The sequence below is a fragment of the Lagopus leucura genome, unplaced genomic scaffold, assembly GCF_019238085.1.
Source record: "Lagopus leucura isolate 7727_CA_CO unplaced genomic scaffold, USGS_WTPT01 Super-Scaffold_739, whole genome shotgun sequence".
Classification (NCBI taxonomy): Eukaryota; Metazoa; Chordata; class Aves; order Galliformes; family Phasianidae; genus Lagopus; species Lagopus leucura.
Genome location: NW_024962255.1, coordinates 5,433,411 through 5,457,839, shown reverse-complemented (window position 1 = coordinate 5,457,839; position 24,429 = coordinate 5,433,411). Strand labels below are relative to the sequence as shown.

General features: G+C 39.1%; 1 protein-coding gene across 1 annotated transcript in view; it reads left to right on the top strand.

Moving 5' to 3' along the window:
• Window positions 1-24,429, top strand: part of BMPR1A (bone morphogenetic protein receptor type 1A) — a 79,711-nt gene that overhangs the window by 14,855 nt on the left and 40,427 nt on the right. Inside the window, exon 2 of the mRNA XM_042862730.1 lies at window positions 22,442-22,564. The gene's annotated coding sequence lies outside the window, so the exon portion shown is untranslated. The remainder of the gene's footprint in view (window positions 1-22,441; window positions 22,565-24,429) is intronic.

Below are 24,429 nucleotides of genomic sequence, written 5' to 3'. Positions count from 1 at the left end.
AAGTACTGAAAACTTTTTAACAGCAGTTATTTATTGTGCTACTATCTATGAAGTGTAATGCATATATTTTTATTTGATATGTGATCTGTGGCCTTCAGAAAGGTTACAACTGCAAAGCCATAAAGTCTGTTACAAGCAGGTAAAAAAAAAAAAAAAAAAAAAAAAAAGTGAGAAATTCTGAAATTCTGATCAAACAATAACCTGAAATGTTAGATCTAAACATTCGGGTAAGAAGGCAGATTTCTCATCCCTCATAATTGTTCTCCCTTTTTGGTATGTTTCTGAAAGTTTAGCATTACTGAGATTTGCTTGATAGGTTTTATTTCTTTTTCCCATCCAGTTACTGGTTGTCATTTCTGCTTGCGTGAAGCTTGTGTTGAAGTGAAGAACTGAAGACATGTGTATGTCCTCATAAACCTTTCACACTCATGTTTTCCAACTGCTGTTTTGGAAAACAGAGCTTTAGCAGATAGTATCTTCAGAAAAATTTGTATACATTGTTTTAGGCCAGTGGGTTTTACGCCTGTTGAAGCCTTGAGGATTACCTCATGTTTTTACTGCTATCCTTATATACACTGCTTGTGTGCAGTACCCCAGCAACAGGTCCTGGGGTTCAAAACGCAACCTATGGAAAAGAGAGAAGCTGACAATTAAAGGTAGGGGAAGGGCACTACCACAGGAACGACTGAGAATGGAACTGTTACATTGGCCTTCTGGAAAGGAATCAGTGCTGATGACTTTGTGCAAGCCATTTAAAATCTGTCATGTAATCACACTGTGGTGGTTTGAACTTCAGTTTTATTGTGTAAACATACTCTTTTTGCTTTTCCATTCCTGACCAACAATTTGCATAAATTTTATTCCACACAAGTAAGAGTTATTAAATGTATTGTAAAAGAAGAATAACTGATGGTGCTTTGACTTTTAGATATCAGTTACCAAATTGTACATTAGAAATAAGTGATCCAGAAATAAATTTCCATAGATGAATAACAGACAATAGCCATCATATAGATTTCTTTGAGGAAAGAGTGAAGATGGAGAGTTGTGTAATCTGAAAAACTGAAGATGTCATATATGATGCATACAGCAAAACATTTAGCTTAGCTTTCTGTAAAGTAGGAGCTCATCGGCTACTATATGCACAGCTTTTGTAATTACTGTAAATACTGACCTAGACAAACATTTGTGTATAAAGTGCTCATATTCTGTGAGCAACCGAGGCATCTATGTTAAGATGTTTGTTTTGGGACAAAACAAAAAGATAGCCCTGCTTTTTACTTTGCCTAGAACGTAAGGGTGAAGCAGTTGGTGTTTGTGATCCTTGGCATGCTATAACCAGCATTAAGAAATGTCCGTAGCTAGTGGGTGTTGGTTGGCTTTGTTTTATTTTTTGTTAATACATCAGAATATAGATAAGGGTAATACTTCCAAACATCCTGTCTACTCTGAGTTCTTTTCTAGATTTTAAGTCTTCTAGAAGACCCCATCATAGTGGCATTTCACCTTCTTCCCTGGATCCTGAGGCTTTATCATTAAAGCACTGTTCTGGTTCACCACCCCAGCATTAGAAGTTGTTTCCATTTTGTACTTGGGAACCAGGAAATGCGAGTTAAGGACCGTGTATCTAAAGACCTTTCAGCTCTGAATTTCCATTACTGACTCGGTAAATATATTTTAAAACGTGGCCCCACACTCGAATTCCTGGCAGCTTTTGTTGCTCGTTGCTCCTCATTGTAGCACATGCATGTCCTTCAGACTTGCAGCCCTGCTAGGATTCCTTGGGGACTTTTTTTCCTGCATGGTTCTGATAGAGTAACATTTGGTAACGTGTTCAGTAACTAAATTACTGCTGCTGGAAAAATGTTTTTCAACTTGATCTTCCCCTCTTGCATTGTGCTGTTGCTAGAATGATTGGTAACTTATTTTCTTCAAGTCTTTGTCTCTTATCTGGTAGTATAGTGGTATCCTACTGATGGCAGTATGTTCAGAATGGTAAAAATGTTGGCTATTTTGTTTACAGGAAAATTCTCTGAATTGCAGCAGCCTTTCTTCGTGCTATGGAAAACTGGGAGAAAAGAGGGCAGCAGTCTGTAAGATCAGCTCGCGCGTTACCTGAGGCAGAGCTTCACTGTGGTATTTCTGTGCATGTGTGCAATGGGAGCGCTCGCACTCAGCAGTGCGGTTGCATCACAGACTGTAGAAGTGAGGCCAGCAGCCGAAGAACCGTTCCGTGTTTTCACCGACTCCTCGCTCCCCGCTGGTCAGAGCAGTGAGAGTGAGGTGCCCTGGGAGCGAGGCAGCGCGGAACAAACAGACCTTCATGGCTGCACTGAGAGCTAATTGTTCCCACAAGCACAACTGCTGCTGGCGTGCAAGCGCAGCCGCGTTACCATGAAATCACCGGGCGTATCGGCTGGAAATGGCAGATCAAATGTGAGGTGGGCCGGATTCCTCCATTTTGCTTCAGGAAAGAAATATGGGAACAACAACAACAACAAAGTTTTCTTCCCTATTGGAGCAGAGCGTACCCGAGTAGATGCGTTCCGCGCTGGCAGCGCCGAGATGCCATTTTAAGAGGTTAAATTACTTTCTAAATGCTGCTGCGAAGGAGGAGGGGAGGAAGGGATCAAGTTACCCGCTCGGCATTCCACAGCCCGGCCTGCAGACACGCTGGCGAGGCTGAGGCGCGCAGCTGCTCCGCCCCGCCCGGCGGCCCGCGCGTCCTTCCCCGCGTATGCGGAGCGCTGTGCTCCTCTGCCTTGCTGATGGGTTTTGGGTTTTGTTTTGTTCTTGCTTCCAAGTAAGAGTAAGAACGCTCTGAAAGTACAGTTTTCTGTCACCCCGCAGCCTTTTTTTCTCCAGGCTGAACAAGCCCAGCTCCCTCAGCCTGTCTTCATAGAGGAGGTGCTCCAGTCCCCTGATCATCTTTGTGGCTCTCCTCTGGACCCTCTCCAACAGCTCTCTGTCTTGTACTGGGGGCTCCAGACTTGGACAGAGTATTGCAGATGGAGCCTCACAAGAGCAGAGTAGAGGAGGACAATCATCTCCCTGTCCCTGCTGGCCACCGCTCTTCTGATGGAGCCCAGGGTACCGTTTGCTTTCTGAGCTGCTTTTTCCCTCCGTCATCCTGAAAACAAAATAGCACTTGGAAGCAGTGTGCTTTAAGGACTGTATGGTTCCCCTTGCAGCAGTGCTCAGCTGCCTCTGGGAAGGACAAGAGCCATGGACTTAATGCACCCCTCTTAAAGCTTTCACCATCTTAAGACACAGAACAAAAAACTGCAGGAGAAAATCACGGAGGCTTTTTATAACATGGCTGTATTTGCATCTAGAGTTCGGAGTCGACTTTGGAACACAGTGTTCTGTGCAATATTGCAGTTGTTCTGGTCTAAAGATACCGCGATGTCAGCTTTTATCTACTCTTCCTGTAGGGGCATTAAAGCATCTGTGTTCTTCTGAGGCTGCATAAATACTTCCAGGTAAGAGAAACTCAGGAAGGAAAACTAACAAGAAATTCTGACCATGTTCAGTTGGGTTACTTTCTGTGTGTGTGACAGAGAGAGAGCGAGAGAGACTTCCCCTCTCTCCATTTTCGTTCACACTGCAAATGATTGTGCCATTTAGGTGCCCTTAACATGGGACTTTTCTCCCCTCTACCTTCTGTGTGAGACCACAAAAAATGAGACAAATGAGGACCCGAGTTGCTTCAGGAGCTAAAAACAACTCTGTTTGTGGACTATCTCATCAAGGACACAAGATTTTATGTTTATTGCAGCTTGAATGATGAACAGTGGGTATCAAGTGCTGAGAAATGTACAGAGTAAATCAGCTGCAAAAATACAACCGATTGGAGTTGTGTTATTTGTAAAAATAATAAGAAGCTGTTGGATCATGGAATTTTTCATCATGCCATGTAACCTCTTTGTAGCAAAAGAAGTAAAATGATCCTGATTGTGGTTAGCAATGCAGCTCTCATCCAAGGAATTCCTTTTATTCGCCTCCCTCCTCCCAGAAATAAAAGCAACAGCCCGCTGAAATTGGGAGTCCTATGTCAAAATTCCCCAGTTTAAGTTAGCATGAAGCACTCACTGAGAGTATCTTGTTCCAATGAAACTTTTTTTTTTCTCTTTATCCCCGAGTTCTCCCAGACCCAGGATTAAATTGATCTTTGTTTCACTGCAACAAATCTTTTGCCTTCCCTCTCTCCTACCAGAAGTATCTCTGGTACAGGCTGCTGAACTTTTCATCTTCTCAGCCCAAATACCTGAGAAATCCACTCTCTGCACACTGCTGTCCACTGCACACATTTAAAATTGTGAATGTAAGCTCTCTTGTAAGGTTGAACTTATCCCTAAAAGAGCAAAGCGAAAATGGACTTTGCATTTCTTTTTTTCTTCAGTGAGACCTGATGAAAAATAAATGACTCGATCATCTCTTTGGCCATATTCTTCTTTCTGTTTGCTCAGCTCACTGTAGCCTACTTCAAAATGTATGGTGTTGGTCAAAGATATTTACTCCAGAGAAGTGCTATGCACTGGATGCAGCTGCTGCTGACTTAATAAAGGTAAATGATAGAAGAAAAAAGGGGGAAAAAAGGCACAGATGCAACCCCTTTTCTTTTTTCTCTTCCAGTGTATACCTTTGTAACAGGCTTTAGTGCAGTTCAGGTGGAAGGTTTCTTCAGTTTCAATCCTAAATCTGTGTCGTAACTAGCAATGAGAAAATAACTATTAATTCACGTATGTTGTATTTTGTTTAGTACTCGTGCCAGTGCAGCAGTTTCAAGTAGTTTAACTTTGGTTGTGAACTGCAAGTGCTGAGGCTAAGGGTAGATTAATGGATGCTGAGCTCTGCGTAGAACTGCAGCACCAACACCCGACTTCTGCCTCCCTTGAAAGAGCTGCTATAGCCAGGCTGAACGTTAGCAGTGAACCTATCTGAATTATGTTGCTTCTGCCCACGCATGCTTACCTTGCAAAATGTTTGCATAGATCTTCATAAAAACTCTTCCCTTAATGTGCCGTGGCAAGCAAGAAAATTATTTTGGCACTGAAATAACGCAGTGTTTAAGCTAACAACTGAGCAGATGGATGTTTCTAGTGTTGCTTTCTTTCTGGAAATTTTCAGATGTTCATTCATCTGTCTGTGCAATGAGATAATGGTCAGATAGGTGGTTCTGTGCCTTTCTCTTATGTTCCAGCTAGCAATTGTGGTAGCCCTGAAATCATCACATCAGTTACTTGAGGAACCTCATCCTTTGTTTATGTGGGTACTAGCTCTGATCCGCAGCTGAGGGAAAGAAAAGGAAGTCGTGAGACAAAGGCTTACGCTTCACCTGAACTAGAACAGAAATGGCAGCTAGCCACTATGCACGCTCCGTCTTCAAGATGTAGGTCCCTAGTGTGAGAGGCACTGATGTGGTGCAGTGACCTGATGGAGCAGAGCTGCTCAGCCAGCCAGAGGCTGAGGAGTGATGACCTACCTGCTTGTTTTCAGCTGTCTGAGGGGCCTTTTAGCAGGTCTTCCCTGAAGTGCATTTTCAAAGGATGGAAAATTAGTGGTTACAAGTTACAGCAGAGTAACTTCTTACTGGACTAAAAAAAATAATAATAAATTGCCATTAGCATGGGGCACATTGCTGAGAGAAGTTGCAGAAGTGCCATTCGTGGACATGTTGAAGATGCTGCTGCACCAAGTGCTGTGTAACTCAGCCTGACTTTGAATTGGGATCGTGTTGTGCAGAGGGCTGGACTGAGAAATTCTAAAGGCCTCTTCCTAGCTCAGTGATTTGATGTCTCTTCTTGGAAGCACGTCAGGTGTGTGGGGTTGCTGGCTGACATGAAGTGGATTCTTCATCTTCCCCACAGCTCTGACAGCTTGCATCTTGTCTGCTGACTGACCCAATCTACTAGCTTGCTTACTGGATCCTTACATCTTGACTAAGAGAATGAATGAATGGAGGACAGGGACAAGGATCACTTGAAGTTGTTCAGCAGCAGCCATTTGTTTTTACCTGGCTGCAGTGGTTGTTTGATTTATATTTTGTGCCAAGAAAGAAAAATGAAATCTGGAACTTCAGTGTATAATTTGCAACTGTACTATCATCTTTAGTTTCATAGCTGAAGGAAGGACTTGACTAACAGGAGTGGCAATGAATGATCCTTTGTTTTGAGGGTCAGATTGGTGGGCTTTTCTGCTAGATATTTCTTAAGTGGACAACCTTGGAAAATTTCATTTTTCATTTCACCTCTAAAAATCAGTGATTTACCACAAAGATCTGTTTATTTCCGATGGCCTGAAGTCTAGCTTTCTGAAGGTTGCAGCATGAACAAGTATGTAGGCTTTTTTTTCCTGTTCATTCCTTGTTTGTGGCAGTCTTATATTCCCCAATTTAAGCTTGTCTGTATGTAGAGAACCAAGGCAGGAGAGTTGCCAAATGGTTTAGTGCTACAGGCTATCTGAAAATTTCCATCTGAATATTTTGTCAGTGGGAGCTGCTGGGTAGATGCCTAACATTTAATTTTTATTTTTCAGTCTGATAATTTAATTGTGTAAATAGATTTGGATTCCTGTTTTGCTTTAAATCTTAGCACTTGTGTTATGTAACAGAAGTAGTTACTTACACAGTCTTGTGCTACAACAGCTACTGCTGATATTTTTTTTGAAAATATCAGTGTTTATGACCTGGGAAAGCCAACATAATGCCATGGCTGTTAAATGTTTTTTGTTTCTAAGAGCGTATTTGAAACAATGGAAAGACTTCAAAAAATGCTTAAGTTCTGAAGTGTTTCTTCTGTCAGTGTTAGATTTGGCAGTGGTTCTCAAACACAAGGAACTGTTTGCCAGGAAAGGAGTAACTCTTAATGTACTTGTTGTAAGACCCATGATTTTTCTTCTGATGATAAGAGCCTGCTGTAGGACTCAGAAGTAAACTGCTCCCTTTCTCCTTTAAGTGAACTAATTGTTTATTTCTTCTTTCCTTTTGGGAGGTAGGATTTGAAATAGTTATGTGTGGAACTGTTGGTCTGAGAGCAATTATTTTTAAAATGTAATAAATGTATATGGCTGGAATTTTTTTTTCAGCAGAAGTTCAAGCACACTGAGTTTTCATAGGACTATGATAACATTCCTGTTATAATGGCCAGTTAACTTTGCCAGGTTTTGGATTGGTGTTCTGGCTATCTGCTAGATGCCACTAAGTTGGGAGAAAGTGTTGATCTGCCTGAGGGAAGTAAGGCCCTGCAGGGGGATCTGGATAGACTAGATTGGTGAGCTGAGAACAACTGTATGAAGCTGAACAGGACCAAGTGCTGGGTTCTGTGCTTTGGTCACAGCAATGGTGGCATGGTGGTGGTGAGTTCATGGTTGGTGTAGATGATCTGAGTGGTCTTTTTCAACCTTAATGGTTCTGTGATTCCAAGTTTTGCATTAGTAAATCACAGTGGGTTTTTCTCCACCTGGATTTTTTTGGCAATGCTATGAGATGTGAACGTTATCGCTCAACTCCACAGAATCCTTTCCAGTTTAAATGTTTAAATTAAATTGTCAAGCCGTGTTGGAACTTGACGGAGGACCAGAAGCCTTAAGGCAGATTACTGAACTTGAGAAAATTCCCCGTATACTAAAATCTTGTCTCTTTTAAAAATGCTTTTTGTCCATTTTCCAGGTATAAACTGTGTGCTGGCTTTACGTAAGGCCTCTCACCCTATTGTCCCCTGACTTACCTTTCAATTTTGACAGTATAAAATTGACATTTCTATATTCTCTATGCTACATAGCCTATATAAATGTATGCTGGTAACCTAAAATGAACTATGTTGGCTTGCAAGTCGTGTTCTGTGTAATATGGTATACATAAGACCGAAAACAGAACATGTTATGCATTGGTAGTATTTCTGCAACTCTTGCAGCTTTTATATAGCCTGGTGGTTTTTTTTTTCTCTCCAAACATCATTAGAAGATGTAAACATTTAAGATTTTTTTTTTTTTGCTCTCTTGCAAAACTGTATTTGATGTTTTCTTGCTTGCTTTTAATTAAAACTTATGGCAGCACCAACAAGAAATAGATCTGTGAACTGGTAAACTTTCTCAAACGTGGCTGTAGTTCTATCAAAAATAATTTGAGATGTCAAATACAAATACATTTATCTTCTCCTTCTGTGGAGACAATTGTTTGCTTTGCTTTGCTTGTCCTCGAGCATTAAGCTCAGACTTCAATAAGCAGTTCCTTTCCTTTTGAATTCCTCAAGATTTGAGATTCGCTTCTGCATCTTTTAGTTCGTCTTTTTTGTCAATCATAGAAAGTAAAATGATATGTAATTTTATAAGTAGAGATGCTCAAGCAGAGGATTAGATAATAAAATTACATAGCAGTCCCTTGCTCCCCATATTCTTTGTAATACTGTCTTTGACAGTTTTCTTAGGAAAAAATGTTTTTCAATTAGTTTTAGTAGCACATAAACTGAGTAGCATCAGAGGAAGCTGTTTTACAGTGGATAAAATATAGATAATTATTTATTATTATAGATAATTATTTTAATAAATGTAATAAAGATAAGACCAGCTGGTAGGCAGCTTGCCATTGTGTCACATGGTGTTTCTTACTGCAGTAGCAGAAGCCATGGTTTCAATAGTTCTTAGATTCTCCATGAAGTATTTTAGTTTCGCCGTTGTTGACAGTGGCTTGGAAAGCCCTTTGCCTGCTGTTCAGTGTCAGCTGTGTGTACTGGTGATGCTGTATTACTGGTGTTAGATGCAATTATTTATCCTAAAAGCAAAACGTCAGAGAACTCTAAAACATTAGATGGGTTTTTCTTTTTGTTCAGCATCCTATCATGCCCCTCTACAAGTGAAAAGAAGCACTTGTAGCTCATCAAAATGCATCCAGCTTTAGTTGTAGAGCTTAAACTATTAATGCTTTTAATAGTCATGGCCAGATTAAAGAAAGAGCAGTTGACTAAAGAGGGAGTTAAATGGAGTAATTGTACAAGTCTAAAATAATAAAATAACTATCTATAAAACTTGTATTTTTTCAATTTGTGTAAATACTCACAGTGCTGAAAGACCTGTAGAAGAATAGTGTAGTACTACTGTGCAGTAATGGAAAAGATGTCATTATTTCATGTGCAGCAGACAATTTGCCTTTTTGGGTGCTGCTCAATGTGCAACATAGTGCACATAAAGCAGTGTGTCAGTGGGGAGCTCTGGCACGAGCATTTCCTTTGCTATATATCTGGGTGGAGGTCTGTAGTTGCTTCATTGCTCTGGAGAGGAGCAGCAGTTAAAGCAGCTGTTCTTTGTGCACATCCTTTCATTACCTCTTCCATTCTTCTCAGCAGTCTTCTTCCTATTCATCCCATTCAAATTATAGATATTTTCAATCTGATAGTTGCTTGAAACACCATTCTGTATACGTTGCTGATGAACTGATGCAATGGAATTTTTAATGACCTTTGAAGCTGAAGGAATTAATCTTGTTCTTCATCCTATTGGTATCTTATATGTTGAATTAAACAGAAGGGTATTGCTTCATGCTGCTAGCATTTGTTTATATTTACCTTACCCTGTTCTGTATTTTTAAGAGTCTCTTGATCAAGTTTTCAAATGATATGGGGTCTTTTTTTCTTTTTCCTCTTTTCCTGCAGAGGTGGATAATAGGTCTCTGGAGCTTGTTTTCCACATGTCAGTTCCAGGGTCAGGTTACCACAGTGCGATAAGAATTATGCATCCAAACCACTGCTATTTTTCAATATCTAAGAATATTCCTCTTGAGAACTTAAAAATGATTTTTGTTACTTTCAACAAGTAAGTAGGAACTATGGGCAGGTCTCGACTTATTTAACAGAACAAGCATCCTTTAACAAAACAACCACCACCTCCAAGAAACCCCACCTCCCCAAACCAGACTGCTGAACTGTGCATAAAAGAACTGATATTGGCTTTGAACAAATTGCACTGTATAAGGTTCTGTCCACAAAGAGATGAATCTTACAGAGTAATCATGTAGGCCAGGAAAGCCCACAGACTCTTCATTCGTTGCAGAATAACCTGGTGCCATTCTGTGCTTTTGAAGGCCTTGGCAAGTGTTAGCAGGGATGCTATGAGGAGTTTGGTGCTTTGGGTCGTGTACATCTGTGTCCTATATCATCTTCAATCCATGTGTCGCCACACTCGCTTCTTAGCTTTTAAGGAAGACCAAGACCCATGTAAGCCAAATTACTTGGATATTGTTAGTGGCTTTACAGTCTAAAGACCTTTAAATCAGATCACTGAAATACCATATCATATTCACATTCCTGAAGGTGTTCAAGACCAGGTTAGTTAGGGCCCTAGGCAACCAGATCCAGAGCTTGAGCTAACAGTTAGCAATCCTGCCTGCAGCAGGGGGTCTGCAACTTGGTGATCTAAGTCTCACCTGACTTCCAAACACATACACAGGTGAAGTGTATTGCAGCATCTTGAGCTTTACTGGGCTTCCTGTAACTTCAAGCCTTTTTTTTTTTTTTTTTTTTTCCCTCTTATCCTAGATACTCCTCCCCTCACCCCCCTTCCCCTTCCTCTTTTGAAAGTTAGAAAGTTAGGTTATGGCAATGCTTACATTTAACCAATGGCAGGCATCTACTATAGCAACTGCCAGAATATGTGATGCGTGCTTCTTTGATCAAGATTTAGTTGCAATACTTAGATCTTTCAAGTTCTGTTTTCTTCTTAAATATAAAGAACTGAAGGGTTGTGGCTGAGTTGTGTGGTTTTGTTTAAATATACTCAAATATTATTTCTATTTTAGTTCAGAGAATATATTAATGTGGGAAAGAACTATTTAAACATTTGTTTCAGCTCACTTCAGTGACTTGTGTTCCTTCTCATGACTCTCTAGGGCCAGCATAACCAAGTCAGATGCTCTAATCTTCCTCCGGTGCTTGGAATCCGTTTCCTGACTTGCAGTTGTGTATACCTGAATATATCAAGTGGAGGAAACACAGTGGCATATCTGGGTGCATATTTCTCTCTTGCGGAATCTTCTACTGTTAGTGGAGTGCCAAGGAAGTCACCTGTTTTTGAATCTGTCTTGAGCTGCTGGGACCAGCAGTTAGGCTGCATAGTTCTGTGAGGCAGTGAGAGAGATTTGTATAAAGACAGCATGCAGACTGTGTCAGTTTTATCTATTTTCAAAGCTACTTTAAGGAAAGTAGACGGTTATTCCAACCTTCCTAATATTTGATGGCTTATTAGGGAATAGGGAAATTACTTTCCTTCTGTTCTTTTTTCTTTTAAAAACACTGGAACATCAAACTTAGTATTCCTTGTCTTTTTAAGATGCACCATGATTCACATTCGGAAGACTTGAATCCACATCCATTTTTCCCACAGTTGCTTTTGAGGCTTGAGCAAGCAAAAGCAGTCACGACTATGTATGTGTATCTCATCCTTTTATAATCTTGTTTAATTGTATGATAATCATGTTGGAGTTTTAATTGGTGTATACTTGTGTTAAAAGAGAACAGGCAAAATGTTAATTACCAGTTTTATATAAAACACTTGAAGGAGAACTAACTTTTTGTCATTTACGTTCGTGTTGCTCTTGCAGAATGTTTTTACTTTCTTCATGTCAACAAAGAAGTAGTTATCCTGAATTTGGATTCTTTTCTGTTTTCCATGAATACTTGAAACTATCCACAATGTTAAAACTCCATCAGTGCTCCCAAGTATCTTGCATTCTTGTCACGCAGAGAATGCTGAAGTTCCAGGAAATTATCGGTGGGCTGAAATTTGTTTCTGCAAGGAGTCAAGAAATTAATTGGCTTTCTGGCTCCTTGGGAATGATTTTATGCTGAAAAGGCTGCCTGAAAGCTGACGCTTCAGTTGTGCTGTTAAATCTATTTAAAGTGCCAAACAATTCCAAGGAACAGTCCTTTTGCTGGGGTTTGTAAGTCCTGTGCAGGTTGGTGACTTAGTCATAAACCTAGACGAGGCTGAGTTTCTTCAGAGCCCAGGAGGTTTTTGTCTGGCATTGGGCCCTTTTCTTCCTGCATCTTTGAGTAGTGCTATGCACGATCTGTGTTCTGTATAACCTGCATTGCGTTAAACGAAATTAAAGCGTGGAAGTGTTTGAAGTAGAATAATCTGATGACCTTAAATGGAAGTCGTCGTTGCCTTCCCCTGAATTTCACAACGTTGATTGCTATTTTACAGTTTCATAATTTGCTTAGGCAGCTGCCTTGTAGAGTAGGATAATGTGGAAAAATATTTAGCTGCAGTTCTGCCTGGTGGTCACAGAGAAGAGTGAAAGCGGTCTGTATAATTTTATAAGAGAGATGTCGTGCATTTGAAGTGTTAATCAGCTGAGGTCCATGTGGAGGTTTAGCATAGCTTATAAAGAAGCTACCAATGTTAAACGTTTCAGTGGTTCTTTTATTTCTTTTTGCATTAATCGTGGTACTTGCTTGAAGGTTTAATAGAATCCAGATGGTTCTCAGTGTAAAGAGGGGCAGAGGTTAGCTCTATATTTGAACTCCTCTTGCATTTTTCCTTGCTTAAAATAGGAATTTTATTCACTTCCTTGAGTGGAATGTGGAATACCTAAGTGAAAGATACATGAAAAGATACTCTTTTTCTCTTAAATATCCGAGAAAATAATAATGAACAGTAACTTGATAGTTAATAATTTAAAGTATATCTCCACAATTTACTACTGTAGCTTTTCTCTTAGAAGATTCAAGTTATGGGATGTAATAGTGTGTACATCTGAAATAGCTCTACTTTCGTCTTTTCTCAAAGATTATTTAGGCTTTAAAAAAATATTATTAATTAGGAACAAATGGGACATTGCTGGAAGAGAAAATACAGATGTTCCAGTGTTAGTACTTACTCCCTGTGCAATAGAACTTCATCTCCATTGAATCCAGGAGGTCTTGCACACAGACTTGCTTTGCTTGGTTAGTTTGGGCAGAGGTATATTTATTATTCTCAAGTATGAGGAATTTTTCTTTAGGTAGTGTGAGGAGAAGAGAAATGCACATTAATTTCTTGGCCAGTATGTGCTGTAAATAGATGTAACCATAGGGCATCCAGTGTGCTTTTAGCTGTCTTCTGGCAAGGAAGAACCCACTACAGTCATGAGCAAATCAGTCCCTAACTGATAACTCTTAGATGTGTTTTTCCTGTTTGAATAAAGATGAGATTCAAATGTCAGCTTTTGGCTCTTGTATCTCTACTTAATAGAAAAAGCGGTTAGTGTCAGAGTTTTTCTTTATTTGTTCAAGAGATGTCACATTAAAGGAACGATGTCAGGTACCTCGAGCTTCTTGCAGCAGGGCAAGTCTTCCAAACCTAAGACACACAAAATTGGAAACAAGCAAGCTTACTGAACAGTTCACCTTAACAGTGTATGTGTTTTCCTGATGGAGTGTTTCCGTGTTGATGGAAAAGCTTTCCTGTGTTTTTTATGTCATTGTGGACTTCACTGTTAGTACTATTGAGAACTATCTTGTCCTTTTATCAATTTATTAGAATGTGTCCATAGTTACACCTGACTGCATCCTTGCAGGTGGCACGTTAACTCTGATAAAGGAAATCCAAGAAGTCATGCTTCTTTAGATGAAGGGGTTTCTATCTCTCTTTCTCTACCTCCCAAGAGTAAATAACTTATAGCTTGGAGTGTGTTTGATTTAAAGCATATATTAACACGTGTGGTCATGTTTCAGGATTCTTGTCCACCCCATGTATGCTTAATTGTTTGGCTAAAACACCCTGCTTTCCTTTGGCATCTTCTTCCATGAGCTTTGTGCACTTCTCTGTGAAGTGATTTGTTTTCAGCGAGGAAGGTGAAGGGTGATCTCCAGTTCTCTGGGTCTGAGAGCACCCTGTTCATCTAGAGCCTGTAGGACGATGGTTTAATTTCCAGATTATTGCCTCAAAAATGTGTTTGAAGAAAAGAGTCAACAGTTAACGACTCACATTAGTTTGAGTGGCTGAAGATGCACGCAGAATATCTAGCAGGATGACCTTCTAGATGAGTGCTTGTCTGCTTTAAGTGGGTGGTAGCAAACCTCTGGTACCTGTAGAACTTTGTTTGGCAAAAACCTCTCTCTACTCTAACCTCTAATGAGGACTAAATGAGCATCATGTAAATGCTGCTTGTGGTGCCTAAGTTCTCTCATGGAATCCATTTAACTTTTTTTTTTTAAAGTTACCCTACTCAAGATACAGCTAGTATTTTAGAGTTTGTTCACAGGTGGGTGGTCTTGCCACATAAAATGAACTTGTTTCCAAGCAGTTAATTGTTCTCTCTAAGTGGCCTGTTACCAGTATCTACCAGAAGTTTATTTTTTAATTAAAAATAAAAATAAAAATTACTGTTTTCATTCAGGCCCTTGATAAATGCTCTCCGTCAGTCGAGTGTATCTGGAGAAGAGAATCTGAGATTAATAGAAGTGATTTACTGTTATTTCTGACCATACATATCAGTAGGAAACACAAGAAGCCATATTAGCTATTTAGATAATTATTCAGCATGTCTAAGAACTTCTTCTTAAGTTTTCCTGCCCTGTGTTTGTCTGTGCCCTTAAGGTCTAGTCTGTGTGTAGTTATTTTTTTCACAGATCTGTCATTAGAAATCATAGGTCAAGTTGGACAGAACCTTGATTTGGTGCCTGAAGAACTAGAGGCAATGCAGTGTTCCAGCACTCTGAGCTCATAGCTGTTAGATGTAATAGTTGAAGTGGCTGAGAATATTTGAGCAGTTTAGTCTGTATACTGAGTTATCCACGTGCATTGCTTCCTACTCAGTGCTGCAATACTTTAATCTAACCTCTGCTCTGAGCTCTGCTTGAGCACAAGTTGAGACCTTGGTGGCTAAGCTAGTCCAGTTTAGACTTGCAAAGCAAGTTCCGTATCATCATGCAAATGGTAAGGATGGAACATCTTTTTATGGTCATATTTTCTGAGATTCTAATGAGTAAATGGTTATTCCAACACTATATAGTTTGTTTTCATCACACTAATTTCCTTAGTTCATTTTTTTAAAAATAATTTTGAAGAAATTTTCAGGGACCAAAGCTGCAAGGATAAATTCCTACTGCAAACTTTGGAGTCAAATATTTTTGATTCCATAGTTATAGCTTTTATTTGAGGTGATATGCATATTTATTTTAATGTTATCTTTTTTGCAAAAAGAATTCTTGTTTTTTTGTGGTGATAGGACTAATTGCTATCAGAATAACAAATTAGTCTACTGTATCTGAAAGAGTTACCTAAATGTATTACCCTGTTTTTTAAAGAAATGAAGTTCAATTCACTTACAGCAGATAATAATCAAATGCTACCAAGATAATTTCATACAGTTTTCTGAGTTATAAAGCACGCCTTCACCTTCCTCTACCGATAAAATTGGGGGGTTTTGTACCATTGGATTGTGAAAAACTGGTAAAGCTTTTACTTTTGTATTCCCTGCCAAAGACCTGTGCTTGTGTCTATGCTTGTGACTGTGTACTTGTGTTGAAATGTGTAATTCGTTCTGAAACTAATTTCTCCTATTTATTTCCTTGGAAACTACAACAGCAACGAAGAACAAAACTACACTGTTTGATGGAGCAAATTCTCAGCTACAAAATGGTATTTTTCAACAGTCACCACTATTAGCTATGCTTTTTGGCAATGATAGATTATTGTAGGCTACTTCAGAATTTATTTTGTCTGATTGCAGTACCTGAAATCAAGTATTTCCACAGTCTGTGTGGTAACTCCAAAGAGAGAAGTAGGTTGGATGTAATATCTTTTATCCTTACCTTAAATCTGATGTCTACAGAAGGCCCATATTTGGTTGTCTCCTTTAAAAGTTTTCGCAGAGAGGATGTTGGTTCTCTATCTGACTTATCACTGTTTCACATAAATGAGCTTATATTCTGCGGAATATAGGTGAATATACTGGGAACTAAGCTACATGTATAACCTTATACAGAAACTTGTCAACCTGTGGAATCTCACATGCATCTCACAGGCACAAATGCTTTGTAGCTTTCTGGGCCTCCCCATCTGAGCATCCTTATTGTACGTAGTGGGTTTCTTCCAAGCAGTACTGAGAAGCTGTAACTTGTCTGAAGGAAAACTGCAGAACATTTTAATGAAGTCCTGGTGTTAAGTATGACATATCAATGGTGTTTTACTGAAGGTTCTTAAGATCTGTTTAACCTGCCAACAAGTGTCTAGATATTCTTATTTTCATATCTTAATGAAAAGAAGTAGGGTTTTGTTTTGTTTTTTTCTTTCTTAGAGCACATGTTGTCTTGGTTCCCCCCAGAAGTGTTGGTTTGCTGTCTTGGATGTTAGTGTGTGATCCATGTCACGTTCTGTCAGTAAAACTGAAATGCTTGACAGGCCTGCTGGTGGTGGAGGCCTTTAACCATTCCTTGTTGTGTGACAGACTTTGGTTTCCTTAAAGACTCTTCCATGTTTCCACGTGTTTGAAATTGTTCAGGTGATGGCTCCTTGAGATTCAAGGACCTGAAAAAGCCACGGATGGTTTTCACATACCGGGCTTCAGTTTTTGTGTTCAGCTTATTCAGAAAGTAATTTTGATAGCATCCAAAGACCAAAGGAGTTTGAAGTTGCGATACTATACCAGGAACTTTTTGGTTTTTGTATATATAAAATAGTACGATATATTTAAATGAAAGCATTCCTGAAAGTCATTCTCACATTTGAGTTATTCTGTGAAAAGACAGACTGAGGAAATACTTGGCCTTCTGCAGGAATCTTAGTGGGAGGAGGAAGAGGGTCACCTGTCAAAACATGAACTAATGGTCCTGCGGCACTGGCAGGAGGTAGATTTCACTGGTGCTTTTGTTGGAGAAATTGAAGTCTGGGCAGCATTCCCAGGATCGGTGTTATGATAAGAATGTGCTCCTCTAGGTCTGTGTGCCAAGTGATTGCTTACTGTTGCTTTCATCTGCACGAAGCAAACCACTGTCCAAGTGACAAGGCCCAGTGAGGTTCTGAAGTGCTTTGGGAAAGTGGACTATGAAAGTTAACTGATGACTAAACAAAACAGAGCCTAGGCAGTTTTCGCTGATTTTCTGAAATTTAGGAAGAATGAGAAGTATGTGATTACACAGCTAACCTTATGTTTTCGGGGTGTCAACCGCGGCAGAAGGCCGTGTTAGCTGTGGGAACAGTCTTCAGTATTCTGAGAGGAAGCTCAGACTGTGTGTGCAGTGGAGTTTTCTGGTGGGTACCGCCACAGTTGAGGTAAAAGAGTTGTTTTTTTAGATCTCTTACGAATAGAAGCACTTCTCAGAACTGTTTTGGATACTTGGAGAGCTTTGGGCAATGATGAAAGTAGTTGTTGTACAGCGCAATCTTTAACCCAGTTGGTTTAGTAACAAAGCTTGGCAAATCAGATTTTGACTTGACTTCTTCATGCTGGATGAACCATCCAACTTTGATGTGTCACCAATGCTGTAAGCTGATGAGATTGCCTTTGGGAATGGCCTACTGAAGAACTGCTTTTGATTTAACAACAAGCTGCTGTCAGATAGCTTTCAGTCTCAAAGTCTGGAGAATCAGCTGATTTTTCACGCTCTTGGCTCATTGGACTTGTGAGTGAAGAATATTTGAGACAACTGAAAGATATACTTCACTGTGAGCACGGAGCCTGCTTGCAAAGCAGCTATAGATGATTAGCCCCATTAAGTCCTCTGGGTGACTCCAGATGGTGTAGCTATGCCAGAATGAACTGGTAATGATCTCCTAAGAAAGGTGAAGATTTAAAACCTTTCTACTGTAGGAAATTACATCTGCCAGACAAAGTAAGAGCCTAGTAGAATTTTCTGTTCTTTTTGCCAAGGCAGACTTCTGTTATGGATCTGAGTCAGTATCACAGGAGGTTGATGTCTGGATTCTTGTCATGACCCCAATAAAAAACTCATTGTGTGACAAGGAATTCTGAAGGGTACGGTGCCTTGTGATGTATATATGAGTACATTTGTCACGGCATAAAACTCAGTCTCTCTTTCTGTCTGTCTCATACTGCACAGGCCAGCCTCACTCAGGAGCTTATTAAAATTAAATTTTAAAATTAGTTTTCAAGGGGGTATATTCTTATTGAAGTGGGAGATTGATCAAAAACTGTCTTCTCTCAAGGATTGGATAAAGGTGCTTGAACCATTTTTCAGGCTCTTTAACATCTTGCTACCTGATGTTCAGGCTGCAGAGCACTAAGTTTGTTCAGCCCTAGCATCGCTTCATTTTGTGTATTGGTCCCATATGTTTTGAAAGGGCTATTTGTTTACTAGAATGTTCATATATACCTTTGTTGTTCCACAGACAACACCACCAAGCCTCAGGTGTGCAGCAGGCCGTATTGTTTTTGTTATTCCAGCTTACTGTGGCTTTCCGCACACTAAAAAAGATTTCCTTAAGAAATTCATAGCCTTGAATGTGAACTTTGAAATAGTACCCAAAATTTTGGTATGGCAGCTTTTAAAATTTCTACTTTTTACAGCTATATTAGCTATATTAGACTTGTCATAGCAGTGTAATCACTGTTTTGATCAGTTTATAGCTTACAGCAGCTCTGGCTACATTTTCCAGTGGCAGTCATAAGAATGAAGCATCTTCCAGGGTACTCCCACTCAGTCTGGACCAGCAGCGTATTTTCTGTGTTCACAAATTTCTAATAAAAACTTTTTTTTTTTTTTTTTTTTTTTTTTTTGCCTGTGGTTTACCCTAAAATGGATAATTCTGTTTCTGTCTGTTTCTGAGACCTCTCCTGTCTGTTGTTCAAGAGAACTGTCAACTAGCCATGGTCACTCCAGCGCTGCTTACAGACATGTTATTGGCACCACCTGCTTTCCCCATTCTCCCCTTTGGTCACACTTCCATAAATTTTATTGCCTCCTTTTTGTGTTTTGTTGTTTTTTATTTTTTTATTTTTATTTTTGTTTTTGGTCTGATATCACCAAACCCATGCTTACAATTTATAGGAAAACAAGATTCTGCTTCAGAAATTGGGACGGAGGTGTGACCAGTTGAATGGTTAACCCAGCAGAAGTGAAGCAATGATGGAGGCTGGATTAGTTGAGAAAGGGGAAGATCTAACTGGAAACTGGAATTAATTGAGGGGTGTTTAGCCCATAATCTGTACCAATGAGTCCTTCTGTGATCATGTACATAACTGCAGTTGAGTTACTGTAACTGTTAATACTTCAATGAACATTTTTCTAAACGTATGTTCCTTAAATAAACATAAATTTGCATGTAAAATGCACATGACTTTAAGAAGCTTAATAACAAAAATTTCTTTGCAAGTATTTGCCATCTTCATCCTTCTTTTCCTAAGTTTCATGGTAAGTCAGATTTTGTTAAAAGTTAGAGCCTTCCTTAGCATCCTGTTTCTGGCAGTAAAGGCTGCCAGAATTGTAGGCTTCCTCTGCACTGACCATTCCTCTTTGTTTCTGGGCTACAAGCGTGTTTATTCAGCTATAGATTTGTCAGATACTGGATTTTAGCAGCCACATAGCAAAGCCCTTCATCTACTTGATGATTGTTTAATCTACTCTAACATTTCTAGCTTATATTAAATGTTCCTTTTTTAATTCTCCTTGAAATAAAGGGTAATTCTCACTTTTTCCCAACTACAGGAAGATGCTTTGGGGATGAATAGGTCATTTAAGATTTAAAATAAAAATTAAATATCAAAGCTGAAAGCTGACAAGATAGTGTCTGAGTTTTAGCTGGGATGGAATCATTTTCTTTAGAGTGTCTGCTATGATGTCTGCTATGATTAGTTTCTAGGAGAAGAACAATGTTGATAACACACTGATGTTTATAGTTGCTGCATTGTACAGAGCCAGGGCTGCTATCAGCAAAGGTCCCAAGGAACTAGGAGGGAACAGAATTAGTATTTCTTCCTATCTGTGGGCCTGTGTCTCAGCTGTGGAGAAGCTGTCCCAGGAATTCCAGCAATTCAAAGATGCTGTGTCTTGCTCCCCACCTGTACAAACCAATCTCAGCTATTAGAAGTAAGCACTCCTCCGCTCAAAGGATATAGTGAGTACAGTCCATGTACCGTCCTGTGGTTTCCCCTCTGTGACCATGGGGAGGGTGTGAGGAAGCGAGGTGGAAAACCCACCTCAGCCCTCAGGCACTGGTAGCTGTGGAAAACTCAACAGGGAGTCCTTCCAGGCTGGGTATTCTAACTGTTCCCTGTGACCTGCTGGTGACTGCAAATTAACACTTATCTGGGTTAGCAAGTATATTATAATTAGTATATTAATGTAATTCGGGTGTCTTTTTTTTTTCAGATTGAGTGGTGACGTTCTGAGTTAGTAGTGTATGAAGAATTCAAATTTAATCCTGTTGTAAAAATTTCCAAATCAATCTGGATTGACTAGTGTGAAGTGCTGAGAGCCCATGTGCTTTTGAAGCTGTTAGTGCTTCTTGTAGTCACTGCAGTAGATAAAGTTCTAATGAAGTGAAGATGCATTGTGAATAACTTAGTAAATAGCTTGATTTGTAATTGATGACGTTTTTCTGCAAAATGCCACTGAGAATGACATAAAATATTTTGAAAAACTACTGTTAGCAGTTGAGCATTCTGGATAACAATAACGTAAGTCACTGCTTTTTATAAAGTTAAGTACATTCTGACGTAGCATCTCATGCTGATGAAGAGATTGTGTAAAAGTAACAGAATGAGGTCACTCAAATTAATATTAACTTCACTCACCTCTGAGATTTTTGTAGCCCTCTAAAAAAAAAAAAAGAGGCGATGAATTTAATGTTGACACACAAATTTAATAAGTCATGAAAGAGGCTGTGCCCGTGTTACCCAGTGATGTAAGAGAATCAGATCTGTCCAGAGCAGAGAACCTAACAGGCACTCTGTAGAGGTTGTGAGGGTTTTACTTGAATATCTTGATTAAAGATAGGGAGAGAGATGGATTTATTTTGCAGATACAACGCATCTTTGCATGGCAAGAATGTATTTTTCTATTCTGCCATGGAAGAAATAGCTGTCAAGTGTCAGCCTGTCTGCTCAGTGGAGACAGTTGTCTTGAAAAACTGGTGCCATCTGATACTCAGGGTGGTTTCAGATTGCCATTTTGCACAGATTTATTATTCATTACCAGGACTATTAAACCTCAGTGTGTTAGGAGCAGTACTTATAAATGGACGTGGAGACAGAAGTATTTTGACCTTGTGATGATAATGTTCTTATGGAGCTTAGAAAGGAAACAGGAAGTGGACACAAACTTTTCCTCTGCTAGAAATCATGTGGGTGCATGCTTCATCCATCCCTTTTCCTAATGCTGTTGGCCTTCACATTCAAAAATAAGGCATTAAATTACTAGATTGTAGGATTGGTTGTATATTTTTAACCATCTGTGTTAGTGATGTTTGAGCTTCTGTTTTACTGTCGAGGTCATATTTGCAGACTGGAAGTTCTTAGTGATAAAATTCTTGTGTGCTGTTTCTAAAAGCTTCAGATAGAAAAGAAACATTCACAAATTGTGATGTGATAAAATGGGAAGAGCTGGCAATATGTGCCACATGCTCAAGTTGAAATCTAAGTAGAAAAGCCGATAAGCCCAAAATTCATGTTGTGTTTGAAAACCAAGGGCCAATTGACACAAGTCAGGCTTGCTCTCAACTGTTAGAATGCTGCGTGAGATCCTGCCCCTTGCTCTTCGCTCATGTTTGGATTTAGGCTTTTTCACAAACGTGAACAAAAAATCAAACTCAGTATTTTATTTCCAAACTTCTGGCTTGCTTTTTCTTCTGAGGAGCAATCATGCTTGTGTGTAACTTCAATAAACCTAGTGATGCTTTCTCAAAATACTGGAGTTCCTTGTGTGATGGAACTAGTGGGGTCATACTAGTGTATTTTTGTTGCGAATCTGCAGTCCTGAAGATTCTTGAGCGTTTAATAAAGGTTGATTGGAGCATTATTTCTTTTTTTTTTTTTCCCATTTGCGCCATCAACAATACATCCAACTCCTAATCTGTTTTAGAAATAAAATTGGAGAAACTGAGTGGCTTGTAAACCTGATTGCTGGAGGACAGGTGAATCCAGGAGTTACTGGATGGTAATTGGCAAAGATGAGGAAGGCACATAGGTTTCCTATGAATAAGTTTCCTACCTAGAGGGACTTTTAGCATCCCTCCTCCCCAGGATCTCCCATCATCTACAACAAACCCGTGTGTCACCTAAAACACTGAATTGAAAATGCTTTTCAGTACAAATATTACGTAACTATACAACTGCTAGAAGTGTAACAGTCTAAAAAGTTGGATTTTTTTCTAGGAGCAGTTCATAATGGCAGATGGCTTCCATTATTTTGGATATCAGTATCTTCAATATGTAGTTTGCGTTATGTTCTATAAGCTGTCAATACAATTTCTTTGGATAACTCGTAAGTAAATTTTTTTTATTTTACAGATTCATAGAAATATGCGTTTCCATAGTACCACCTTTGAACTAATGAAGTGGAAATACAGATGAAAACAGTCTGGAGGAAGCTTGAAGTACAATATAGTTTCATTCAGTTTCTTAATTCTGAAGGTAAATATATCAAAAATATTTTTAATGTTTCTGGAGTAAATATGCGTATGATAAGCAGCCACCTTATCTTTCCTTTAAAAAATTTTAAAGCTGCTGCTGCTTTTTTTTTTTTTTTTTTAATGCTGATGACAGAGTGTTTCTAACATCATGCTGAAACTGCTGTTTGGTCTTCTTTCTGTTCTGTGTATCACTTAAGAAAAGAAGACAAATGAGTATCAAATACAGGCATTTATTTTACTGAGAGAGATTGGAAAAAAGTTACTACTATACAAATTCTGTTTGCTGTAACCTGCCAGGTTATAGTCAGGTCACAGTTATAATTAATCTTTTACTGGAAGTAAATGACTAGTTTGCTGCTAAGTGACAGATGCCTGTTGGCCATCTTGTCCTCTGGCATAGTGCCTGATGACTACAGAGTTTTATTACATTGTTTTTTTCTAATTGTTACTGCTATTAGTAATGGTTTTTCATACTACATTCCACTGCCTTAATATTTTGAAGTCATTCCTGTGATTGATTATGAACGCTGTGCGTGGGGTTTTGGTGTGTTGTTCCAAGTTTGCTGTTTGCAGTGTCTGAAGCTTTTTTTCCTTTACGCAATTAAGACACTGATTACAATCATCCTGTTATGTTGGATTTTGACAAGTTTCAGAATTCTCTTCTGCAACATTAATTCAGTTGGTATTGGCCCTTCTATCTTCTCACTGTCGTTGCTGAGGCAATGCCCACATACAAGCGTTCAGATCTGTGATGTTGGCCCTTCCTCTCTCTTTTTCCCATTTGGGTATGAACATTGTCTCATAAGAGATGGAACAGCTTCAGAGACTTGCGCTCTCAGGCTTCACCAGTCATTATCTGTTCTTTTTCAAAGGAAGTTTGCTTCTTGGATTATGTTAGTTCTGTAGCTTACGGCCCTTATTACAAATTCACCTTACATCTCTTTTCAGGAAAATAGAAATTCAGGTACATCAGCTCTATCTCTCTTTCACTTGCAAAGATCAGCCAAGGGAGGTTGAAAGGAGTTTTTATGTTTGATATATCCTACTTAGAGAAACATATGGTTTTAGAGAAAATCCTGCAAGGAAAGGATCAACATAGAATTTGACTAACCTGTATTTTTTTTCTTCTGCTGATTTATTATTTGAAAACAGTAACTTTCTGCACACCATAAACAAATTGACAAAGCTCTAAAGCTTGAACTCATGCTGGGAAGTGCAAAATCTGTAGTCAAATCTACAGTACGTCAGGTGAGGAAGATCCTAATCTGGTCTACATGGGACACGTCTTGATTTATGTTAGCTTTTATAATCCTATTTTACTCAAGTTTTTGTGTCTGACAGTACAAGAAGATAGGCAAGCTTTTATTCTTTTTTGCATTTAATCACATGTTCCTCATATTGGAGAAAGGATAATTCAAAGACCAGTTCTACTGTGTTTCTTGCAGCCAAAGTAACCTTAGATCTAGCACATTTATGCACTACTAAAAAGTTAAAGGGCAGTGCTGAAAATAACAGGCTTTGCATTGACACCAAGCAAAAAACAAATTTATTCCTATTTTTTTTTCCTGTGAAGAGGAGCAGATCATTTCTCATCCAATGACAAAGACAACTGAACAATACATAACAGGCTAGATATAAGGAAAAAATCTTATACAGTGAGATTGGTGAAGCACTAAAACACGTTGCCTAGTGTTATGGTTGATGTCCCTGGAGACTTTCAAGGTGAGGCTGGATCAGGCCCTGGGCAACCTGGTGTAGCTGTGATGTCCCTGTTCATCGCAGGGGAGTTGGACTAGATGGCCCTCAGAGCTTCCTTCCAACTCTAAGGATTCTATGATTCTATAATTTTTTCTTTTAAATCGTTAC